The 27223-nt window shown below is 33.8% G+C and overlaps 1 protein-coding gene across 1 annotated transcript in view; it reads left to right on the plus strand.

The window, feature by feature from the left end:
* The window catches only part of LOC118182172 (protein turtle-like), a 553469-nt gene that overhangs the window by 104241 nt on the left and 422005 nt on the right, over window positions 1-27223 (plus strand). The window lies entirely within an intron of this gene.

The following is a 27223-nucleotide window of genomic DNA, read 5'->3' on the forward strand; positions in this document are numbered from 1 at the left end:
TTGACTCTGCAGAACAACTTCATAACAAAAACGTTATTACGTATAACAAAATTACGATGAAATAAGCAATATCCCTTAATATAAATATTAATTATCCTAATAAATTCACCAACTTACCTTTGCAAAATCTTAACTCAAATGGTATAAAGGAGGTTAAGAAATTTGTTTCCTAAAAAAATCACAAAAACGTTTCAGTATCTTAAAGACAGTGAAATGAGCAATAAATAACATAAAAGAATACGAAAAACAAAAAATTCTGAAAAAGTAAAGTGTAATTAATGATATTTTATCTTATATTTTCTAGACAAAAAAATTAAAATGAAATAAGCTATCTCCCTTAATACAAATATTAATTATCCTAATAAAAAAATAACCAACTTTCCGTTGAAGTAAAAAAAAAAAAAAAAACTTGCAAAACTTTTCAATATCTTTCAAATTGTGAAATAAGCAAAAAATAACATGATAAAAGAAACTCAAAAAACAAAACATTTTACGCAGAATTTTACTCTGTGGAACAATTTTATCAAAAAAAAGTCATTCAAAATGTATTATATATATATATATATATATATATATATATATATATATAATGACAATGAAATATGCCAATCTCTTAAAAACAGTGACATTAGAAATGCGATGAAAATTTGTTGCCAAACCCATATTTCTAAAAGAATGAAACTATTCAAAATGATGCGATTTCATCAAAAATATATCAACAATAATAAGAAAGGAAAACTGTTGCCAAAATCTCATTTTTAAAGATGTGAGATGTGAGAAGTGTACTCGGAAGCTTCATTTAATTTTTTTTTAAATACAAAATATTATCATTTTTCCAAAATTCTTTTTGTAAAAGCAGTCGCAAGGATGAAAGGTTAACGTGTCCAAAAATCAAAGAAAAATAAACTGTACATTTTTAAAAATATACTTTTTTAGAAAAAATCCCGTTGAAAAGGTGTTAAGCTCACTTTGTTAAATAAATTCATATTTAATCGATTTATTGAAACACGAAATTTATTTTAAGTTCATAAAATAGCTAAGTGGCTACGTTTCATGACGATGTAAAAATGGAGTGTGTAGAGTAAAATCTCGCTTTCCTATAGCTCATTATGTCTCAAAATGACGCGATTTCGTCACAAAACATAAAATTAAAACAATTCGAATTCGAATTTCGAAAAAATCGCTTCGAGGTGCTCTGGCTCTTGTCTAGATGCACCTATGTACCAAATTTTGTAGTCGTGGGTCTATTAGCTTACGCGCAGCGCGAACGAAAGACACACACACTGACACACCATTTCTTTTATTATATGTAGAGATAATTTAAAATTTTAACCTATTAATGGTAACGAAAGATCTTTAATCGTTCAAAATAAACGTACGGCGACATAAAATAATGAAATAAGTAAAACATGAGAGGATTTTTTTTCGCTTATTACCCATTTATTTTTCAGCAAAATGACAGTTTACTGCTACAAGCTTTTTTATGATATCTGATTAACTTTCTCATTCTGATCATAAAGCAGGATTTTTATTTCCTTTGAATTATTTGTGTATTTGTGTGTAACTTATTTCGATATTAGAAGAAAAATATAGCTCTTTTACATCTCATTCAATTTTGGAAAATTAGAAATATCGAATGGTACTAAATCTGTGTTCTAAGGAGTATGTGGAATCAGTGGGAATTTTGTAAATGTCAGTGCTTTCAGCATTGTGTCAGTGTTAATTATAATGAAGCTTTGAATTGTCACTATATTAAAATTGTTTTCATTTCAGGCCTGATTCTGCGGATGTTCTACTTGAGTGCATATAAGATTTCACAGTACCTTCCGGATTTAATTTTCTTTCCCTTACACATTTCGCATCTTTGACTCATATTTCATTTTTAAAAAGGGTAAACTCGTTTGCAAATCCTTATGTGTTGAAGGAACTGTTCTGATTATTATTTTTTCTTTATATTCGGAGAAATTAGTTGACGATGTTCTATGAATTTCTTTTTAGTTTCTAAATTTAAACTGACAGGGAACTGATTTAGCGAACCGTTTACGGCTATTTAGCATGTCTATGATACGATATATGCTTTCTTTTATCTATTTCTGGTTCTGAAACCAAATGGTCTAACCATCAAATTGCTACCCCCGGTAACTGAGTAGCAACGCAAAACATTTCATTCCACACACATGAAGTGAACTACGTATTTCATAGCGATGTAGTGAAATGTTTTGGTAACCTCAAGAAAGCTTCCTTATATTTTTCAGAGGCAGAACTTTCTGATTGATATTAGACTGATCGGATTCATGGACTTGTTTAATCTTCACTGGAAATCATGGTAAGCACATTAAATCGTAGTAAGAACTTCACTGCAAATCATAGTAAGCACATCTTTCTTTGGCCACAGACGTCACAGAAACTGCCAGTATGAACGTAAGATTACTTTAGGAGAAAATATTACTTCCAATATGTTATTATTACGTCGATTACCACTGGAACTCACCATCGGGCTGGCTTTAGAAGTCGCACGAACAAAACCATGTATAAATTACTATTGCTCTCTGTCATGACGCCCGTTTCAATTTGAATAATGGTCATAAAAGGATCTTGGGAGGGCAAGGAGACACTTTGGTGTAATGACAAACTCAGTTTCTCTTCCACCTTATATCATGATGATCTGCCATTCTACCAACTCATGCGTTGCTGTTTTATACGGCAAAATATCATGTTTTCCTGTATTATTGCGACAACAGTAGCTCCGAGATCCTTCATTAAGATAACGTATTTTATTTTTTCCGCAGCAAACTTATATGTACGTGTACCTGGGAGCAACTCCCCCCCCCCCACAAAAAAAGACTCCCACTTTGAAGAGCGATAGAAAGCTCATAAATGGTAGAAGAAAAACCTCATATGTCATGTTATCTCTAGTTTTACACTGAATAAATATCGTCGTTGATACGTAATCGAGATTTGCAGCTAAATACAATACCTTTTCATTGTATACGCCAGTAGCTATACTGATACGTGTGCAAACCTGCCAAAGGATGATTCAGCGTTAAAGTTTGTTTTCGAAAGGAATGTCCGAAACCTGACAAAATATCTCTCACGATTTTGGGGCGTTCTGAATACTCTATAAATCCCGTAAACTATAAGGTCACAACCGCGTGAAATCTCAGGCATCGATCTGTGCATTGTGATGTATCCACACGCACTTCAGTTGCACAGCGAGGACCTATTTTTCCTATTTCACACCATTGTCCCCAAATTCGAATCAAAGTTATTCGTGCCGTCTATTTTCTATCATAGCTTGATGAATGAATGCCATCGGCTATATATAACCCTACAGTTATATTCAGACTAAAATGGTCTGTTTAACGAAACTGTCCTCAGTTGCTGTCTAGAGGCATTTCCACTCTTCAGGCTTTGCTTTTTGTCAAATACATCACATTCAATCGTCAGACTTTCAAATTCTGTTGTTGAGTTGAAATTGCAAAGCCATGATTATATTATTGTTATTAGCATAGCCTGAAATATTCTTATAATTGATTTCCATGGTGATAGTATTGCATTTCCTCTATTGTTTAGATTATTTAAAACTGTAGAGCACTTTAGTCACCTTTATTGTGAAAATTATTTGAGTTTCCTGCAGTTTAAATTTCGTACTTCAGATGATGATGGAAGTGGAAGATGAAAATAACGTTATCCAAATAAATCTGCGTGAAAATATTAAATTGAAATTTGAGATTTTCCTTTTGTTACAGTCACATTCATTTGTGCACAGAAGGGACATATTATAAACTCTAAGTTTATGTAAACATTTTGTTGTATATCTATTTTTAATAAAGTATTACGTAGTTACCTTGATATCGTGTTCATTAAATAACAGAAGCACGTTTATACATTGAATGTATCATTTATTTCATCTGAGTCAGAACTTAAAATATCTATAAAGCTAATATATTTTATCACGAAAAATCAGATGACTAATATTTCCCGGAGCAAAACCCAGCATGCTGTCTTTTACAACCGGTTCTTTGTTATAGAACTTGGTGGTATTTGGCTGGCAAAATGCTCTTCTACAAGGCGAATACAGCCTATGCTGTCACCACTGTAATGTTTTGACGATCAAATTTGAAGCTATTAAGTCAGTTTTCTGCAATTAAATGGACGCTGTAGAGTCATCTAGCATCGAAATAATGAACACTAAGACAGTTTTATCCCGCGTCAAGAAAGACAGGGATTCGTATTGAAATTAAGGAGAAAATATTCACCCGTGATTTTCTCCCGTGATTCGTGAACATTAAATATGTGCTTTATTATTCCACAATACCTTTCAAGGCATTCACTTCCATTCCAAGTGGGATGGTATAGAAAACCACTTTCGAAAATAAAAATTTAATGTTAATGCGTGGGTGGGGAAGACATTGACAATTTACCTCATACTATATATACTCCAGCTAAGAATGACCTGTTTTGCTGCCTCATTTTACTTTCGGAAACTACGAAATCTTCATTTCTTATAACACAATACTAGAGTTAACCAAAAATTCCTAAAAGCATGTTTGATTTACGTTTTCATCGTATCCTCATTACCAATAATTCGAGTTTTTTAGGCTATAAAACAGTTTTTCTTAAATGTGTTTCAGTGATTGATTCTCTTTTCAGATCTTTTCATAAGCAGAATTTTTTATTGACGTTATCACTTTGATGAGAGTAAAACTTAACTAGCAAGACATATTCGGTTGAAGTGAGATCATTTATCAAAATAATATCGTACCTCTATTGCGTTCATTAGAATATCAATCAAATCTCACATTATGATGATCTGACATTTTACCAACTCATGGGTTGCTGTTTTGTATGGCAAAATAGCATGTTTCACTGTATTATTGCAATTGCATAATTTATTTCAATCAAAAAAGTTTATTTCAATCAAAAAGAATTTATTTCAATTAAAAAGAATTTATGTCAATTAAAAAAATATACAAATTGTTCTTATTTTTATCGACAGAGTTTCCTTAATGGCACAACGCTACTAATTTATTTTCTCTTCGTAAATCTCCATTTTGAAACATCCGTACTCCGACAGTGCTGATTGAACTTCCTCCATTATATATTTACCCTTAGTATACGTACATGTTTCAACATGAGAGTTATTTAAATCTTTTAAAAAATGCACTTTATTTAAATGACAAAACTATTGAGGTATAATTAAAGGAGATATTGTATAAAATGAATGATCTCTTCTCCAAATATAATATCAGTTAATTTAAGGATAATTAAGGCAACCAATAACAGCAAATATTTTACAAACTAATTATAGCGATATTATACTGCTAAAAGTTTTTGAATTGCAAAATATCCCATGCATTAAAATCAAATGTTCGGTGTAGTGGAGTTGAAATAACTAATAAAGTAAATATTTTTAAAATCTATTCTACAGAATTTTTCATGTTGGAACTTTGATTACAAGATCAAATAAGGCGTAAAATATTTGGATCATCATGAATTTTGAAATATACTTTAAGAATGACAGGTTCTAATTTTTTTGCTAATCATATATTCTGCATACTTTTTAAGTAAACAGCATTTCAAATCAGTTCAGATAAAAGCTTAATGAGATTAAGAAAAATTCAGTATCAAGACTGACTATACGAGATTTAATTAAGACACAATAACTTCTGAATTATACCAACTTCTGAATTCTTGTTGTTTGACTTCCGAATTAGTATACGAGATTTATTTGTTCACTATCTAACCCAAAACATTTTCTTAATTTTTAAACTAAATTTTTTGTATAGGCAATGTTTAAGTATTAAAGTAAAAGTTATGCTATTAAAACTAAAAGCGGTTACCTAAGACACAAAGCCCATTTTACGAAATCCCATCAGTTAGAAATGATAATTTTACTAATTAATCTTTTTGCGATAGTTAATTGATTAGTTAAGATATCTGTTTTATTAAGAGGTTTTCGTTTATGTCATTTCCCTTCCACGGAAACTTTGAAAGAAGTTTTTCTGCTCGAAAGCCATGTTCAAATTACCCTTAACGTAAAAGGTACTAAGTAATTAAGAATAAAATCCTCCCATAAACCTCCCGGGGGAATTCATTCCTAATTACGCTGGATTTAGAGAGCAGTATGTTGGCTCATTTCTTCTGCTGCACTCGAAACCTTTTGATGGAAATTTCTAGAGCTGGTGGGGTTACGTCTCTAAACGGCGATAAAAAGAATTAGGCTTATCCTTAACACTCAGCTTAACTTGCGGTTTTATATTTTACTCGTTCATTTACCAAAAAGTACATTTAATTGAAACCATCTCAAAAATTTTGTTTAGAGATATACTTAGGAATAGATGTTTATTGTAATAAATCTTATTATTTGAGTATTAAGGTTAGTTTAGTCTGTGATACATCGCATTCAAATTTACATAAATAAAAATGCCGATTTTAACTGAAAGAAGTGATATTTCATTAAATAATTTGTAGGATCGTACTCTCTTTGGCAAAAGAAACTCTGATAGATCCTACTAAAGAACCTGGCGACTTCTTGCACAGGAGTATATAATGCTAGCACAGAAGAAGGGGAAAAATAACCCTTCATTATTCTTCAAACTCTGAACAGGAAAAGCACGAACTTCATGCTTACAACACCACCGACAACTTGCGGTGGAACTTAAGAATTGTTATACAATAAATTCAAAAGATAAAGAGTAGTGCTGGACTAAGAAAGTTAAGACTAACTAGGTTGACTGAAAACCTACCTGGCGTTATACTTAGTAAATGGCCAAAAAGTCGTATCAGGAATTCCGTGTAACAGCAAAGACAGACTGATTTTATATAACTTTAATTTTCCTCCCGGTGAGGAAATGCGAGGAGAAAATGAGAGGTTCAGGAAAGGTGTCAAACTTAAAATAATTTGCTATGCAAAATAAGGGAAACCCTACAGACTTACTTTAGGCAATTGCCGTTTGGGTTTGCTGGCAAAATCAAATAATAACGTACTTTACAAACATATGTAACTCATAAAATCTACTAATGCTTGATATTAGGACTAATTCCTAATGTATTGTTATGTGTTATTCGAAATTTTCGCATGTGATGATCGTCACTCTAAATGGCCGCTATATGAACTCCGTCTACGCATATATTAGCATATTAAATGGTAGAAAATTTTTTTCTCTTATGATTAGGAGACACGTAAATGTTAAAAATGAGTGTTTTTGTATATGAAAGACAGACAGCTAAACAGTCCGGCCTTAATATCCTATTACCAATAAGGATTCAAATATTGATACCCAAAGGTAAATTTCTGCTAGCAAAGAGGAAGAGAACCCAAAGCTTACTGCATTAACCAAGCTCTTATCGAAGGTCTAGGCAAATTAAGCAGTGGCATCAAAGATGATGAAATCACTGAACAGAGTAAAATATGTGTTTAGTAACAATGCTATTCACTACTTTAGAATAAACCTCGAAGAACCGTAGGAATCTAACAACTTTTAGATGAGTTCTTGAAACTTTGACCCGTAAACTCAAAGACGAATGGGCAAGAAGGATAGCAAAATATGCCATCTTCTCCTCAGTTTGAAGAGTTTAGGACAACGTTTTCGGAAATAAACTGAAAAAGAGTAAGTCTGTGTGCATAAAAAATTGCATAAATACTTATGGTTCCTTCCTAGTATTGATAGAGAATCCCCTAGACATCTCCATCTCAATGGAGGGATCCGAAGATCTCTTCACCTCAAACTTCTAGAGAACACTTTTAGCTCATCAGCATTTTAAGTTTCTTACTCCACATAGACAACTCATGCGAACAGGGCAGCTTCCGACCTGAGGCTAGAGTGCCAAACGGAATTAAGTGCCACCCTGCCGCTCTTACAATCTACCATGTTGCGACCCCACAGAGCAAGGGCAGACACGGCAGTACCCGTACGATCACTGCCGAGCCTTACTCTGTCCCGAGGACCCTCAGGCCTTCTGTGAAGTCTGTTTTTATACCCGCGTGGTTGAGACTGCCTAGATACAGATAATAACCAGTACTTCCCAGGCATTCACCTGAGTCAACCCCCGGGGGGACAGCACATAGACACGATACATTTACAAACATCAGTATTTGAACACGGCATCAACTGTAGGGCAGCCGGTGTCGCCAACTACTATGCGATAAAATACAGGGTGCGGCAATGGAACTTCCTTATTGAAACTCGCGCCATCTAGCGACATTTATTCCGAGAAGGGTGGGGTTGCGCTCATTGAAAAGAGCGGTCTAAAGTTTTTTGTCATGTAGGTTTAGTACCGATCATGCAGTAGACGACACAGGAGCACGCGTTTGCCGTGAAGTCGTACTTTTCAACATACTGCATTTTCGTCCATATAAATTGGCAGTCGTGCAAAAACTGAATCCACGCGATTTTCTTTCACAAGAAAATACATGCGAAGCTGTTCTTGACAATATGCCTCATGATGCCCTTGTGTTCTTTAGCGATGAGGCTCATTTTCATCTTTCCGGTTACGTGAATAAACAAAACATATGCGATACTTGAGTGGCATGAAACCCGGAGAACTTTATGAGCAGCTCCTTTATACAGAACGTGTGACTGTTTGGTGGGCATTGTCCAGAATAGACATCAATAGACATCATTGGACCATGGTTTTTTGAAGAGTATTTTCCTGCATCCCTTATCTCCTTACGGGACGATCTTCAGCGGTCAGCGCGCTCGCCTGATTTAGCCCCGTATGATTTCTTTTCGTGGGGCTATCTGAAATCTCGATCGTCCAAAGACTCTGGCTCAAGTGAATAACAATACTCAAGCTGCTATGAACAACATACCAGTTGCTATGCTGGTAAAAGTGGAAAGAAACTTCAAAATTCGACTATCTCAATGCATTGACCAGGAGGCCACCTTACGGATATTATTTTTAAACCATAATAAAAAACTTTAAGATTCTCTCTATAACTTAGAAAAATATTAAACTGATATCGCTTATACTATGTGTGTTATTCATTTTTAAAATAAGGTACTTTCCCTGCTGCACCCTGTACTTGTAACTAATACATTGTAAATGCCTAATATTTTCAATTCTGGTAATGTTTGTACTGTTTTTTGAATTTTTTACGATGTTTTCCAATGTTGGAGAGTGCTGAATAATGAATTGCAATTATTTCCATGACAAACTATAGGGAAAATGAGACTTTCATAATGAACGTTAATAATAATAAAATTCAAATAGATTAATTTCAGGTGTCAGTGTCCTCGGCCTTGGAGTAAAACCCTGAAAGGTTAGTTTGAAAAGGAATATGCAGTTGAAAACCTTTAACAAAATTAAGGTATTTTCTTAGAGTTTGGGGGACTTCTAAATGATGTATTTAATTGGTAATCATTTGTATACTCTATTGTTTAAAACGCCGTATTTTATTTTAACTAATAATATATAAGGTCATTTCTTAATCATTTTCTGTTCCTGTGCATTCATTTGTCCTTAAACATTCACAAATTTTACATAATTTTACAATTTTATAATTACTAATAAAGTTCTTAATCCGAAAGTTAATAGGCAGTTTTCATCTAAAAATTTTAGTACTTTACTAAAAATTACTAAAAATTTTAGCCATCATTATTTGCAAATAGTATAATCATTAATTGAATATGATAATTAATTTCAGAATTGACAGAAATAAAGTATAATTTACTAAATGAAAAAAAGTTTCTGGCTTGCAATGAAGTTTGGATAAATTATAATTTTTTTTACCTGAACTAGGTATTTTGATTTATGTGTAACTATGCTCTTATTGGTAACTACTATGAAAAGGAATATCCGTTCTAATGCGGATTTAGAAGTAGAAATATTCATGTCAATATCTTAAACGTATCTACCTAACAAATCCTAGTTATTATATTTAAGGCCAGTACCTAAATTAAGATTTGATCCGTTGTTTGCGATCAGAAGGATCTCGACCAAAAGCACGAAGAGCAAAGCACTCATACGAGTTCGAAGGGTCTGTATTACTTGGTCTTGGTCATGATGTGAGTACGGTTCCATTATTGGTTTGTTCTTTTTTCACTTATTGAATTGAATGCAACAAAGAACATGGAAAATATCGGAGTAAGGGAAGGGTTTTCTTTACAAAAGATCGTTTTAAAAGAACCGGCTTTATCCTTACCGCTCTTAAGAGACACTGATATTACTGACTTACCTTGTTAACCTGTGAGCTTTGTATTGACTGTTTTCCCAAATTTCATTGCCAATTGCCTCTTGGGTAAGTGAGCAAAATTTTCGTAAAATTTAGGAATGTATTGAACCGTTATCCTATTAACACGACAAACTGCAACTTAATAATATAAAATAAAAACTATGTATGTAATGCTTTGTTTCATATGTTTTAGTACCCCATATTATTGATGCTTCTAAAGTGCTATATTTTTTCGGCGAAAAATTTTGTATGTGGTCCAGTATAGGTTAAAGTGTATCTAATTATCTTGTGTATAGTATGTAATATCGGAAATAAGCAAAATTGCCCTGTATTAGAAAAATATTCTATTTATTCATTTCGTTAAACTAAAATATGTTTATTGAATTTACTGCAATGTATAATATTTAGACTATGTATTTATTAAATGTTTTCATTACATCTTGAAATAATGTTTAAATTTATATTCTGATATATATGATAGTGTCTGATCTAGGAGTGCTACTTATAAAGCAGCTGCAAAACTATATGATTGCACATTTCGTTTACTAATATATGATCGTACATGAATAATACTAATAATCCACTAATAATCAGTATGATAAGGTAACTTGGAAAAATGTTAAGGAAAAAAACTGCTAGGTTAAGACAGTAAAACACTTTTAAATATTAATTTTAATGGTGCGTCTTAAAGAAACTTTCAATGAAAAATGGAAGGCATTAATAAATTTTTTATATTTATTGAACTGGATATTTTATTAAATATTCTTCTACGTAATTGGTTAGAGATTTGACTTGATGAACTAATTAAAGTTAAGACACAATAACACGCCGAATAAATACTAATTCAGAAGTCAAACAACAAAAATCAGCGTTATACCTACAAAATTTTCACAGGACTAGTTTCGATGGTTTTACCGAACCATCATCTTCAGCTGCAAAACCGCAAAAAAACTGCAAAACTTTTGCGGTTTTGCAGCTGAAGATGATGGTTCGGTAAAACCATCGAAACTAGTCCTGTGAAAATTTTGTAGGTATAACGCTGATTTTTGTTGTTTGACTTCTGAATTAGTAATTAAAGTTATCATAAAGTAATTTTATGTCTGAAAGCCATTAAATAAAGGAAAAACGAATATTTTAAAGTAAAAGAAAAATTGGATGAAATTTTCATTTTAAAATTTTGCTTTGCGGTACCTTTATATTGCCTGAAAACGTTGTCGTTGGTAATCCTGTTAACTATTGATGAAAACTTGAGAACGAAATAAAAATGTAAATTGGGATTACTCGAAAATCCTTTAAAAACAAACAAGAAATAGCGTAAGAGGTAGGCTGTTGAAGTTTCTTTTTTTTTAATCGTTTAAGTGGTCTCATTATTTTTTCCTTTATTCATTATTTATTGCTTTGATAACATAAGTATTTAAATATTCGACAGCACACGAAATGCTTGACTATGCTCCTCTGCCTAATTTTACAAAACTCATAGCTTCAGTTTTATTACAACCAAAACGAAATACATATGTCTTGTTTTAAAAATATTTTTCATTAAGACTACATGCAATAAAATATAAGCGAACAAATAAAATTAAATTGCCAAAAGAAACGTAACGTTTTGCGCTATTTTATTTATTTACAAACTGCATACATTATCTCTTGACGGAAGACGCTACACACACGTGAAAGTATAAAAGTCTAACTGAATCAAAATTCAAATAAATATTATGCCTAGGGTGCTTTCGTTTCGACTGTGAACTAAGAAATGTGAAGACTTTGCTGAAAACGATGAGAACATTATTATTCACTGTTTACTTAAGATACAGAGCCTTTACAAAATAAGTGATATTTTTAGAACACAGATTTCATCTACATTAATGTTGTAATGTCAAATAACTTTGTAAACACTTGCATTTCTGATGACGTCACAGATCAGATTTTAAATTCTCTTTTCTTTTTTTTTTTTTTTTTTTTTTTTTTTTGATATATTTATTGCGAATGTGAATCAATTTTTCTTCAAACAATTCTGCACGAAAGCTTCCCTCATCTTAGGCAAATACTATAATGTCGTTTGCCATATTGTAAAAAATTTGTCTTCTATATGAAATTGTTTATTTTGTAAAGCTAAACACAAATGAGACATTTAGTTCTCTTTAAACAAAAGTCCCATCAAAGTAGTAAATTCTGGCTGATATTGTAAAAAATTTTGTCTTCTATATGAAATTGTTTATTTTGTAAAGTTAAACACAAATGAGACATTTAGTTTTCTTTAAACAAAAGTCCCATCAAAGGTAAAGAGCAAATTATGCATGAGAAATTTAGTTCCAGGTTTCCTAAAGTGTATGCAGTAAAAATAGGAAAATGGTGCTTAGGTGCCGAAGTTAGTTCACGAATTATGAATTTTGCATTTATTTCGCCAGTTCATGAGAAACCAACTTCATATTTCAGAAAATGCATCATATTTCTCAGCGACTAATAGAGCTTTCACACGAGGGCTTTGCGGTCACTAGTGGCATAAGCTGAATTTTATTGCTAAGGAACCAGCTTTTGCCGTCCCGATAACTTGTTTAAGGATTTTGACTAAATGTTCCAACTGTTTAGCTTTTTACCAGTCCGGCATAAGAATCGATAAACCACAGGGAAGGAAATATGAACTAACATTTGGTCGACTACTTCACCGGTTCGGCTTCACATTCACGTACACAAAACTTAACCTTTCCTAATTGACTACGACTAGCCCTATTTCACAGATGCGAACGACGTTAATAGCTTTTACGCTGAAAGACTGTGGCAGTAATGACGGCTGGACTATCTTGGGAATGCTTTTTAAAAGGAATGCATCAGATGTTTTGAATTTCAGATTGCAGATGTTCCCATTACAGATGGGGAAGACCTTCCTTTAAGGAATCAAATATGAACCGTTCGCTCACTGAATTGAATCAGTTCTTTTTGACGATTCACAGCTCACTAACAAGGACCTTGTTGCTTGCGTTCGGAACAGGCCTGGATCAAGAGCGGTGTGCAAAGGTGGGAGAAAAGCAAAAAGCATTAAACAAATAGTGGGATCGCTGGAATCAACTCAGCCAAACCGCTCACTCCCTGGACTGATTTCTTTCAATTGTACTTTTGAGACTCCCTAAAAAAATCTCTGTAGTATAAAAACTGTTAAAAGTTGAAAAATATTGGAAACTAAACACACTTTTGTTAAAGATTACATTAATTTGTTACTATAATTCATATTACGTTGTTACTACAAAACACAGTGTTAAAGAAAAATTAAATTAAAGGAAGATTCCAAAGTACAGGGAATTGTCTGCTAGCCATACCGGCATTTTCCTCTCTTTTTTTTTTTATCTAATTTGATACTAAATATCCTATAATGATGCTAAATATCTCTCAAGGTTCCTCTGTTCGGTAGGATCCACATTTTGTTCTGCAACCTTGAATAAATACATTAGATGGAAAATGTTATGTTTATAAATATGTACTAATTGTAAAGAAGATTAAGGAGAAATTCACAGCTCTTGATTAAAAGACGTCAGTAAAATTATCAGGGTCAATGTTCCTTCTAACCTTCTTCGGGAACATACAAGGACCTGACTCGGAACAGAGAGCTTACTAAAGCTATGTTCACTAATTGTGGTAAGTAGACAGGATACAGACGAAGGGTATACAAAACCCTTTATTTTTCTCTATATACAATAACTTCCGTACTTCGGAATACAATGACCCGCCACTCGGGGTCTAACGTAAAAGTATAAAAATAAAGCTAAACTCTAATTTAACTTTAGAATAATACACGCGGAAGATTGGCCTTATAATAACAGGAAGCGTATGTAGCACAGAGACTGTGAACACTACAATACGTTTGAAATTTATCAAGAGGATTAAAACCTCTGGCCTGGAAGGCAAACAGCAACTGCGTAACTTCTAAGGTAAGCGGCCTGCGTTGACTTACTGCTTCCTCTCTTTCGCTTGGCAAAAAGGCCACACTTAAATACTTGGCGTTCGCCAGACAAACTTTGCATAAAAACCTTCACGCTTATAATTCTGGCCGGAAGTAGAAAATAAGAAGTGATAGTAAAGATTTAAAATAAAATAAACGTTAGTAAAACTTAAGATTCTTACATACTTCCCGCCAGAGTTAATTAGTTTGAAACTGAGGTCTAAAACGACCTTGTTGAAAACTTTTAGCTCTAGAATCTAACGCGAGGCCAATCTTTTACAAACATAACTTCGCTAGAAACTAGAAATTTAAAAGAAAGAAATTTGTTACAATAGCAGCTCCCAGGATATACAACAATTTTTTTCATCTGTACTGCATCTAAACAGGAGCTTTTATTCAATTCTGGTTCCTTCCAGAGATCTGGAAGGAAAACTAGTTTAATGAAATGTTACACAATGACATGGCAAGTAACATATACAATTATACTGCTCTTTAACATTCTTATTTCATTCATGACTATTTTAATTATCTCTCCCCGTGCTCTCTGACATGTGTTGTAAAAGAACACCAAACACGAATGTGTTTCTGTCTACGTGTGCCACACTTCCTCCTACAATCAAAACACTAACGTGTTAAAATTCAACATAACGAGACCTCTTAACACACCCTAATTTCAACTCTAAACCCTGAGGTACTATTCTAAAAGTGGCTAACTCTAAAGTGTAGCGTCAGAGAGCCTAACTACATCATTCAACCTTTAACACATATTCGCCATGATTTAGTCTTTACAGTCACACGAATAACAAATTTTTAACATTACTTTCACTTTTACCATATCACGTTATTTCTTAACATTTAAAATAACAGAACATATCAACATGCCGTTAATTTTACAGATTTGAAAACATACATTAGTAGTACATTGTTAACTTCTATTCTTTTCAAAGCAAGTGCCAATTCTTTCTACATTGAAATACTACATTTCAAAAAAAGTCTTTCAGACTAAAACTTCTCTCTTGCTAGAATGTTTTAAATAAAATTTATACAATATTTTTTTACAATATTTAAGTTTTTACACAACGCTATTATACATCAACTTTAGTTTTACGCACGAGTAATTGAAAAACATAATACGAAAATCGGTCACAACTCATTTCTCGCCCTTTTGGCGATAAAGGTAGACCTCGCATGAGGTAAAACTTCTTGAAATCTGCCACTTGCAGTAAGAATGAAAGATTAACTTAAGTTTGCAAAGTAACATAAAATTTTACTTATCTTTGTAATATTCGGACATCCTTTTCTGGGCCCAGTCTTTAAAGGTACTGCAGATAGTAGCTTGATTTATCCTCCTTCTTGTACGGGCTCGCCCTTCAGTGCTTTCCTCTGGAAGCTTCCGTTTTTCACCAGTTCAGCCACCCTTGAACACCTTCCTTATCTCCTCTGCTTGTGGTCTTGGCCGTTTGAAGGCAGCTGGTCTTGGCGGAACCGGGAAACTTCTGTCGTGATCCTGCTTGGACCTCGTTGTTGGCCATTCAAATTTTCTTTGTACTTTTTCCTCCGCCGCTGATGGCCCTTCCGCAGTTCGGCGACTTTTGCTGCGGAGAGTTCTGTCGGATGAGTAGATCTTCCGTTTTAAAGCCGGGTTATAGTTGCCGTCATTTCTCCTGGTTCTCTTCACATACGTCGTCCTTCTCCCTTCTTCATTCTGGGGGTGTTCGTGAACTCTGTTTTCTGGACGGTGGAACGGCTTCTTTTTCTTGTTACCTTCAATTTTTTCGCGGGGCAATTTTCTTTTCACTTGCTTCTGTCTCTCATTGGCTTGCCCTTGTACTTGTCGTTTTTCCACCTCTGGAACTTGTACCTACGGTGTCTGCCGTGCCGGATCCTGCAAAAGATCTGAAAAGATTTGCATTTTATTACGATCGAAGTAGGGCTTGATTTGATCAATGTTTGCGGAACAGGTTTCACCATTTCTGGCTTTTAACACTACAACAGCGTGAGTTATTTTTTCTATAACATATGGTCCTTCAAATCGTGGAAAAAATTTGGCAGTTTTATCTTCTGATGCTGAAGAAAGTGAATGCTTAATTTTTAAAACTTCATCCCCTACTTTATAAGTTACTCCCCGTCGTTCCAAATCATAATATAGCTTCTGTTTTCTTTGTGCTACTTCCGTATTCTTTTTTTGCTTCTTTTATTAGTTTTTCTATATCACCCATTTTAAATTCTGGGGCTCTTTGTTGCACATAAAATAATTTATCTAACGGTGTTATAATCTTTCTGCCTAGAAATAACTCAGCAGGAGTTTTGCCCGTTGTATCATGTTTTGCGGTCCTAAGGGCGAAAGCAAATTCATTGACATAGTTATCCCAGCTTTTATGAAAATTTTTAACATAACTACGGATAATTTTCACTATATTTCTATTGACCCGTTCCGCTATATTTGATTGCGGCCGATACGGGACCATTTTTAAATGACGTATGCCCAGTTTTTGGCACATGTCTTCAAATGTATTACTTACAAATTGAGGACCATTATCCGATATAACTTTTAGGGGCGCCCCGTATTTTAAAATATATTTATTTAAAATAGAATCAGTAACTAATTTCGCGGAGGCTCGTAAGGTAACAATTTCGGTCCATTTACTAAAATGATCAACCATAACAAGGAGATAGCGACTTTTATTTAACTGACTTTTTGGGAAAGGGCCCAATAAATCGATGCCAATTATTTCATTTGGAAATTCGGATTTAATACTATTTAGAAACCCGGCCGGGCGGAAATTAATATAATTAACTGCTTGACATGTTGGGCAGGACTGGACATACGCCCTTGTTAACTTTTGCAGTTCAGGAAAGTAGACTGCCTCGCGTACGCGTTGGATAGTTTTTCGAATACCAGCATGAGAAGCTAAAGGGCTGTCATGGAGCTCCTGCAGGATATTTAATCTAAGACTAGCTGGGATAACAGGTCGAAATTCGTTGTTGGAATTCGTAGTTTTTGTATAAAATAATAGACCATCTATTAGTTCGTAATGGGCCGCCCTATTTCTTATCGCCACAATATCTTGGTGGCTAAAATTTTCAGGAGCCTTCAAATACTCATAAATACTTCCAAACTCAGGATCCTTACCCAGTTCGGTTATTACAGTTTCTCGGGAATTTATTGTACACGCTGTAAGCATTGCCATCTTTACGGTATTGCCTTGTTCGTCTATTTTAATCCTTGATAGGGCATCTGCTACAATATTTTCCTTTCCAGGGGTATGCTTGATTACCAGATTATATTCTTACAGCTTGAGTGCCCATCTTATTAACCTTGGGGATAAATTTTTCCCTGAGTACAATCTAGTTACCGCCGCATGATCAGAGTATACTGTTATCGGCGTCTTTCCAAAATAGACTCGGAACTTTTGCACTGCTAACAGAACTGCAAGTGCCTCTCTCTCGGTCGCGGAATAGTTTCTTTGTGTTTGATTTAAAGTTCGGCTAAAAAATGCCACGGGCTGCTGATTTTGCGAAAGTACCGCTCCTACCGCATAATCCGAAGCATCCGCTGAAATTTCTAAATTTTCATCCTTTTCAGGAAATTTCAACACAGGGGCTTGCGTTAATGCTTGTTTTAATTTTTCGAAAGCACTATTGGCTTCGGCCGTCCACGAGAATCTTGCCTTTTTCCTTTTTAATTTTAACAATGGCTCAGCGATAGCCGCAAAATCTTTTATAAAGGACCTATAATATGAACAAAGTCCTAGAAAAGAAGAGAGCTTCTTTGCCGTGTTTGGAGTCGGATACTTTTGTACAGCGATTATTTTTGATTCATCTGTCTCGATCCCTTTTTGAGATATTTTGTAACCTAAATATTTTAATTCAGGGGCTGCAAATTTGCACTTTTCGACATTAACTTTTAGACCGGCCTCATTTAATAAAGAAAACACCTGTCTTAAACCCTGTACGTGTTGGTCGAGATTATCACTAGTAATAATGATATCGTCTAAATAGATAAATGTGGACTTTACAAGAACAGGTCTTAACACAATGTCCATGCATCGCTGAAATGTTGCCGGGGCGCCTGAAAGGCCAAACGGCATACGCAAAAATGCATAAGTGCCAGACTTGGTTATAAAAGCAGTCTTAGGCACGTCCTCAGGCCTCACCCCTATTTTAAAATAACCAGTCGTTAAGTCTAAAGTCGTCATAAATTTGGTTGATTTTATGTTCCTTAAAATTTCTTCTATGATCGGTAACGGATATACCGGATATTTCGTTATGGAATTTAATTTACGGTAATCAATAGCGAATCTCCACCTTTTTGGATGCTCCAAAGGATAGTCATTATTTTTCTTACATAAAACCACCGGGCTAGCATAACTACTTGAGATGGGCGTTATGATCTTTTTACGTAGCATATCGGTAATATGCCATTCTATAATTTTTTCCTTATTCTTATCATACCGGTATGGTTTTTGACGAACTGGCAATGCATCTCCGGTGTCAATACTATGGTTAGTAACCTGAGTAAATCCTGGAATATCACTAAATAACGAAGCAAATTCACTTACCACTTGTCGGATTCTATCTTGCTCGTAATTAGGCAGGTGGTCAAGATTTAACCTTGGCGGTTCAGCCTTTTCTACACGCACTGGTTTCATTGTCAGCTTAAGGGACGCTTCATTAAAATCCAGTGTAGCTTGTGCGTCTGAAAGAAAATCTATTCCTAAGATCAAATGTGCTTGCAGATTCTTTACTATAAAAACATCACCTTTACTTGTTCGTCCTTGATACGGATATACAAAGGTACTTTACCTACGCACTTACATTTTTCTCCTTGCGCCGCTAATACTGTCGTATTATCCGCATTATATATGCGGTATTTGCCAAAATACTTTCTAAAAAACTCTTCTGCCACACAGGAACACTGCGCGCCGGTATCCAGGAGTGCGGTGGCCGGGATATTATTCACCAAGACTTCAATCTTCGGAAGAGTCAAATTTTTCACCATTACTGTATTTAACTTGTAGGAAGAGGGGTTTTCGTGACCTTCGGATTTCCGCACCCTCTCGTCCGCAGAAATCCGTTTTAGTTTAAATTATTTTTCCTTTCCGTGCTTTCCTTCTTTTTCCACTGGCCTTGAGACTTTTTTCCTGGGTTGCTATTGAACTGTCGACGTTCGCCGGCTGTTTTTGAATGCTCGGGTTTCCTTGCCCACTGATTCGCTTTTTCTCCGTAGTTTGTAGTGCTTGAGTTTGTTGTAGTCTTGGCGTACCAAATTGGTTTCGCTGTTGATATTGGCGTCTTCTTTCGACGTCCACCGTTCTTCTACTTTCAAACTGGATTGCTGGCTCAAATAACTTTTCCAGTGTAGTCGGATTTCTTAATTCAATAAAGTCTTGCACTTGGGGCAGTAACCTCGGCAAAATCACTTGAATTATTTCAGGATCCGGACGGTTTCCATACAAGAGCTTGAAAACGTGAATTTTTCTTAAAATAAAGCTCGAGAGGTTTTCGATTCTTTGTTGATATATACTAAAAAGTTCCGTTTCTAATTTCGCACGATCCCTTAAACAGGGAAGGCTTTTAGTAGGGCAGTCTTGAAATTTTCGTAAGTATAGGTGGGACTTCCTGCTTGACCCAAGAGACTTCTGCCGATACATTTGAACCAGTTAAGCGCTTGGCCTCTCAAAGCGCTGGTAGCTAAGGTAACTTTTTGAAACTCGTGCACGGGGTAGAGCATGAAGTGGTCATCCAATTTTTCCAAAAAACTGGTTACCGGTGAGTTTCCATTAAACGTTGCTTCTGGTTTCATCGAAGCGCGCATGGTCTGGACGATGTAACCGAATCCTTCCAGGGCGGCAGCTGGCATTTCTGGATTCTGAGCCGTTTCTGCAAGCAGCACAGGTTCTTCTTGAAACTCGGCCATGGTTATTCTTCTTCGTTGGGCGCCACTATCAGGGTCAATGTTCCTTCTAACCTTCTTCGGGAACATACAAGGACCTGACTCGGAACAGAGAGCTTACTAAAGCTATGTTCACTAATTGTGGTAAGTAGACAGGATACAGACGAAGGGTATATAAAACCCTTTATTTTTCTCTATATACAATAACTTCCGTACTTCGGAATACAATGACCCGCCACTCGGGGTCTAACGTAAAAGTATAAAAATAAAGCTAAACTCTAATTTAACTTTAGAATAATACACGTGGAAGATTGGCCTTATAATAACAGGAAGCGTATGTAGCACAGAGACTGTGAACACTACAATACGTTTGAAATTTATCAAGAGGATTTAAACCTCTGGCCTGGAAGGCAAACAGCAACTGCGTAACTTCTAAGGTAAGCGGCCTGCGTTGACTTACTGCTTCCTGTCTTTCGCTTGGCAAAAAGGCCACACTTAAATACTTGGCGTTCGCCAGATAAACTTTGCATAAAAACCTTCACGCTTATAATTCTGGCCGGAAGTAGAAAATAAGAAGTGATAGTAAAGATTTAAAATAAAATAAACGTTAGTAAAACTTAAGATCCTTAAAAAATAAGTAAATAAATAAAAATATAATTTATTGTTTTACATAAATATGACAGTAGTATTCTATAAAAAAGGTAATACCTATTATTCATAGCTAAACTATGACACAATATTCAAAGAATCGAAATAAAACTCAAAGGTTACAGCCCCAAGGAAGCGAAAAGAACAAATAATCAAGACTCCGCAGGAGTGAGATTTGAAAGAGGGAATAATGAAGACTCTGTCGGAATCAGATCCACAGCTAGAGCAGGAACTTTGAACTTTGAACTTAGATTGAGACAAGCATCGACTACTTAGAGTCTTGACTTGTATATAAAACTGTGACGGAGGCCAATTGCGATAAAAGGAAGAGATGATGTTGCAAAAACATCAACACCCGGAGGTGATTATTAAAAATGCAGAGCATACGGTTACCTGTGCAATTTGGCATGAGAGTATAAATGGCATAATCAGTGACTAAATCTCCTGTGATAAGCATAGCGTAGTGCTGTAGTAGAAAGGCATAATATCATGGTAGGCGTTGAGCGTGCGAATAATCACGACTCCGAAGGACGCAGATCTTCGACTAGTGTCGGAGCGCTGACAGCTGGGAATCTGAGGAATTGTACTTTGAACAGATCACCGCACTGCTAGATCGGGAAAAAAAAAAGCTACCAAAGAGGGGTGATAAGTTTCGCTGAGATGCGTCAGTTTATTAAACGCTTTCTTTTTAAAATACTAGATGGAACACAAGCATGCCAAAAGTTATATATACATAACACACACACACATGAAATATAGTTCAGAGACGTTTTCTATAAAATAGTAAAGGAAATACTACTAATATTTACATTAAGAGGAATAAAATTTATGGCAAGCTTCCTCAAAACAGCTCTCCGTGAACTTTTAAAGAACTGCCGTTCCTTTTCCGCCGCAGCGCTGATCAGTAAAGTGAATCGGTTCCGGAGCGGATCGTCCATCTCTTGTTCCCATTGAATTCTTTTATAACTTCTTGCTTATCAACTATGTAATTTTTGTTTTAATTTATTACGAAAGCTTTTTTCTGTGGAAGCTTCATATCTTCTCCTAAGAACTTTTGATGGAGTAGCTTTGCGGTTATAAAGGTGTAGGCTCCCTATTTTTCCGCTTAATCTATGTTACCTCGAATAACGTTGACAAATTCACTTCTTAATGTTGAAAAAGTGCAGATAAAAATGAAGCTTCGAATTAAAATGTCGATAATCATGTTTTACAAAAATCATGTAAACAAACTAACTGTTTCCCGCCAATGTTCCATTTATGGAACATGTTATAAATTATGTAAAAAAAATTTACTTCATAATTCTTATATTTGAGTTTTAAATCGATTTTAAAAAACAAAGCGTTTATTTTACTTTCGCATCATAATTTGACGTGTAAAAGGTTAAGTACAGAGTTACACATAAAAAGTTACAAATTACGATTGTTCAATATATAATTTCACTTTTTTAGAGTGGGGATTCGGGAGTGATGGAGAAGACATGTTCATCTTTTGAGGATAATATTTTGTTCCCCTGATTAGTTTCGAGTATTGGGTGTTTGGGTGAATACCTTTGCTCACGAATTAAAGTTTCGCTATGAAAACATTCTTGAATATGTTTGAAATGTGAGGATACGTACGGACAGAGTCTTATTATAAAATGAATTCAAAAAGGATTTTTTTTTCGCGAATTCTATACGAATGTACGTATGGAATCTCGCATGACGGAAAAACGATAGCAGTAGAACGTTGAAATTTTGTGTATGGTTGTGCAACTCCCTTATATCTAGTTCTGCAACTCCCTTTTTTATTGAAATCCTTAGAACAAAACATACATATTAGGACCATCTCTAATGTATGTCGACAAGTACAGATATGCTCTGTGGATTTCGAAACCAGAAGCCAAGAAGACAGGCAGAAATACATTGTAAACGCAGGGGACTTTTAGGCATAAAGGCAATCATATAATCAGCTAGGTTTATTACAAGTGTTATTTTCTTTTCTGATTTAGAATGTACTGTTCGTTTCAAGCTCAACAGTTTATTTATATTTTATTCTGTTACTTAAGCTTTCCCCTGTTTTTACATATATTATACTCGTAATATTGTTTAATACGTAATAACGTATGATTTAAAAACGTAACGCAGATATATTTATTCAATATTCATCAGTAGCGCATGAGGAATGTCAAACTTGTCGGAGCAAGTGAGAAATAAAGCTGTTTAGCAAATATTTCTAACATACACCAAGCGATTGTTTAAATGATGATATTCGCCGGAAAATATCGACATTTCCCAGATTTTGTTCATTTATGGCAATAACTAATACAGCAGTTATTCCCAAAGGTAATAAAAAAGCATCGCACATTTATGGGATTTATAATAAAGTATTTGCTGTGTTCAAATTGGATAAGAACACAAAAGCAGATTATGAGACTAAAATATTATCTAGAACAAGTTATAAAAAGAACCTAGCAAAAATAATAAATCTACAAACAAATTTTAGAAGCCTAAAACGTTAAAAATTAATCTTTTAAGATTAACATCATTATGCTGGATTTTGATAAAGATCAGGGAATGTTTTTTTGAAAAGAAACAAAAAAATTGGGTTACATTGAAAAATTCATTTTGCTATTATTATTTAAAATATGATTTAATTAAATTCTATCCGTTTTCCTGGGTTTGATTCTAATCCATTTTATTTTAAAAAAAACAGATTACATTTTTACATGTCACAAGAATTTTACGAAAGTTTCCAGGAATATTTATTTAAAAATTGTGACATTAATCCTTCACTAGAGGTCTTTAGTTATCGCTAAAGAAAAACGGCAGGTCACAAAAAATCCCAGGCATTACGCTAACATTTATGTTATTTTATACGTTTATGGGAAAGTTAAATTTCTTTTACTTTAATCCCCCAAATGGATCTTTAATTATATTTTAAGGAATGTAATAAATTAATTTAATTTTTACGACGTTATTAGGTAGAGGTTTTTGTAATAAAAATTAAACATATTTAGTTACGGTTTAAGTGAGAAATAACATGTGAAGGCTTAAAACATGTGAACAAAATTTTGCATGTGAACTGATCTCAGGATTGGTCTCTTTCAAATGTTTATAGATGTACATCTGAAATGGCTGCCAGATAGCATTTGAAATTTCTTCAAACAATTAAGATAAATGATTCTTCAGAAACTTCTGCATGTTGATTTCCTGTATCTGGAACAAGAACGAGAAACAGTTTACCCCATGGTATTGTATAGGTGTAATATACCTTCAAAGAGATCCCTTCCTCTTTCGAGATATTTATTTACATTTAATAAATGTAGCATCTTTTACATGTACGATTGTATTAGGAGCACTAATTATAATTCATATATTTAATAAAAATAATCTCAATTTTAACATATAAAGTGTTTTATCAACACTTTCTGATTTTGGTTATCTTAAGTGTTCTCCAATTTTAAGCTGCAAAAGTAGTTATGGGTTATGTTTAGAGATGGGTTATGGAGTTATTCGAGAATATAAACGAGATTTTGTGTTGAAACACAATAAAAGACTGAATCACTTTTCAAATTGTATCCACCAAATATTATCGCCCTGTATTATATTTAAAGAAATGAAATAATGAAGAAGCTGCATGTATGTACATATGTTTCTCCCACTGTGAAAAACCAACGGTACCAAGAGACATCAAATTTTGAAAACCATTGTCCTCCACTCGAATATGGATGTCTGAAAGCCCAAATTTGGAATTTGTTTTATTACCTATTTTATGTTTTGTAAAACTTTAACGAATTTTTGATAACAATGTCAATGATTTCAAAATGAGCAACGGCAACATTGTACCGAAAAAAAAAATAATCTCCAGCACGCGAGACTGTCTATCGGAAATACTAAAGATATGCTCTTTTTAAATATTTTGTCATACTGCTGTTGAATTGAATGTTACGGTTTAATTGCGAAGAACATAATATTTAAAAAATAAAGGTAACACACAAAACATTAAAAGAAGCACCCTTGGACGTAATATTAAATCTGAAAGGTTTCAGATTTTCTTTTTCTCTTTTTTTTTAATTGAGGTCTGTCAGCTACTTTTAGCTCTCTCATTTAGGCTTCATTCTTCTTCTCATTTAGGCTTCATTCTTCTTCTCATTTAGGCTTCATTCTTCTTCTCATTTAGGCTTCGTTGGGCGTCGCTCCTTTAGGTGTAATATAAAATCGCTCCTTTAAGCGTAATATAAAATTTGAAATCTTTCTGAATTTTTTAAATAGTTTTTTTTTTCTTTTTAACGTCAGGAAACAGAAAAAATCTGCACTGCTCTCGCCGGGAATCGAACCTGGACCTCTCGAATACGCGCCGTGTGTGCTACGTTTACACTACGAAGTCATGAAGAAAGGAGAGAGAAAATAACTTATATGCTCATGAGTATTTGTGGTCTGCCATGGCATAGATTTCGAAGAAATAATGTGAGCAGATATTATTGTTAGATTAAGCAAAATTAAAAAACTTTGTTAAGATTTGTTAACTTTGCTTCATTGAAGTCTTCTTTGTTTTCCCTGATAGGTACTGTTTTCGGGGTGCAGATGTCTTTTCCAAATGTCGACTACTTTGTTGTTACGATGCAGTGCTGAGGTGGTACTAGCTTTATAGTCCAGTTTTAAACGATTCTCTTTTGCTAAGCTTGAATTTGACAGAATAATTTCTTTATTACATTTTTTTAATTTTTTGGTTGTTAGATAGGTGGTAGATATATGGTGTCTACCACCTATCTAATAACCAAAAGGAGGAAATTGTCAAGATACAAAAGATTGCATTTGACGTTCTGTATAATTTTACTAGATTTTAAAGAAAGCTGCTGTGGATGGAGTAGAGTATATATTTTTTTGCACATTCGTGCCCATGCTGATGATCTCTAGATGCTCAGCTTTTCTATCACACTTGGTAAGATGAAGCTTCATAGATTTTCATCTCTGAATCAGACGACAGTGTAAACGAAGATGGCTTTCCAGTATTAGAAAAAGCTTCAACATATGACACTTGTATTTACGAACAGTGGTCGCTCATTATAAATGAGCAGCAGCTTCGCTGCCAGCCTTCGTCTGGCTTTTAAATGTACCGAAAAAATGGCTGAAGGGAACAACACCAAACGTTAAATTTAAAAACTGCATAGAAATTTACTCTGCAGAACAACTTTATGCAAAAAAAGTTATTATGTATAACAAAATTACGATGAAATAAGCAATTTCCCTTAATACAAATATTTATTATCCTAATAAATAAATTAACCAACTTCCCTTTGCAAAATCTTAAAAACAGTGAAATCAGCAATAACTAACATTTAAGATTGCAAAAAACAAAAAATTCTGAAAAGCAAAGTATAACTAATGTTATTTTATCTGGTGCTACTTTGGTAGACGGTTGCACGGATTTTTGGCGATTTACTTTGGCGCAATTGTTGGCGCGGTTTTTACAAACGTCAGCCATCTTGAAAAACTCTGTTTTTACGCATAGTAAAGTATTCGAAACTTAAAAAAAAAAAAAAATAAATATCGTTAAAAGTAATCGATTAATTTTTTGTTGAAAATGTCGTTTTTTAAGATGGCAGGCAAGTGTAAATAAATACATTTACTATGAGTATAAAATACTAAAGTAAGGTTATTATTACTTTCATATAGCAAAGAAGAGAATAAAAATACCGCTATAAAAACATTTGGCCAACGTTTAATTAGATTAAAACTATTACTGAAATTGAGTATCGAATTAAAAACCATCATACCAGCATTTAAAAGAATTAGAATATTATTAAATTCAAATACTTTAAAATACGTTATATAGAATATAATTAACATTAAAACATATGGACAATAATTATCTCAGCAATTACTGAAAATAGTGTATTATTTTTTAACAAAAATTGAAGTATACAATTATAAAATAAAAGAAAAATATGTGCTTACATTTTTTTGAGTATTTAACCTGTTGTTTATTGATAAGTACCACAAAAAATCAGAATCATAATTTAGATAACATCTTTGAAGGAATTCGAAGATATGAATTAAAGTTCAAAACGGCGCGGAAATGCACAAATTGTCAGTAACCAATCAGGGAGCTGATTACAGCTCGTTAATGCACAAATATTCTATAACCAATCAGAGAGCTTATTACATCACGGCTAGAATTAAAATTATTTAAAAATTCATACATAATAAAATCGTTTTTTTTAAATGCAAAATTAAATTGTATTTTAATATTTAACAGCCATAAATAATGTTTAAAACATTAGATTAAATTTATACATATTAAAACGAGTTACTTTTAAAGTAAGGTGACGTCATTGATTACATCATCCACTACATAAAATTTCATAAAATATGATAAACGATAAAATTTTTATTTCAAACAAAAATGCAAAATTAAATTGATTTTTAATATTTAAAAGCCATAAATAATATTTTAAACACGGAATTTATGCACAATAAAACGCATTATTTTTTAAATAAAATGTCAACAAAGTATCGGTTACCATAAATAACTTACCCAGCAATGGGTTTACCATAAGTTGTATTACTCGCCAAAGGAAAATCGCCA

Source organism: Stegodyphus dumicola, chromosome 6, assembly GCF_044657685.1.
Source record: "Stegodyphus dumicola isolate Sdum_Otavi_A_Nest chromosome 6, ASM4465768v1".
Lineage (NCBI taxonomy): Eukaryota > Metazoa > Arthropoda > Arachnida > Araneae > Eresidae > Stegodyphus > Stegodyphus dumicola.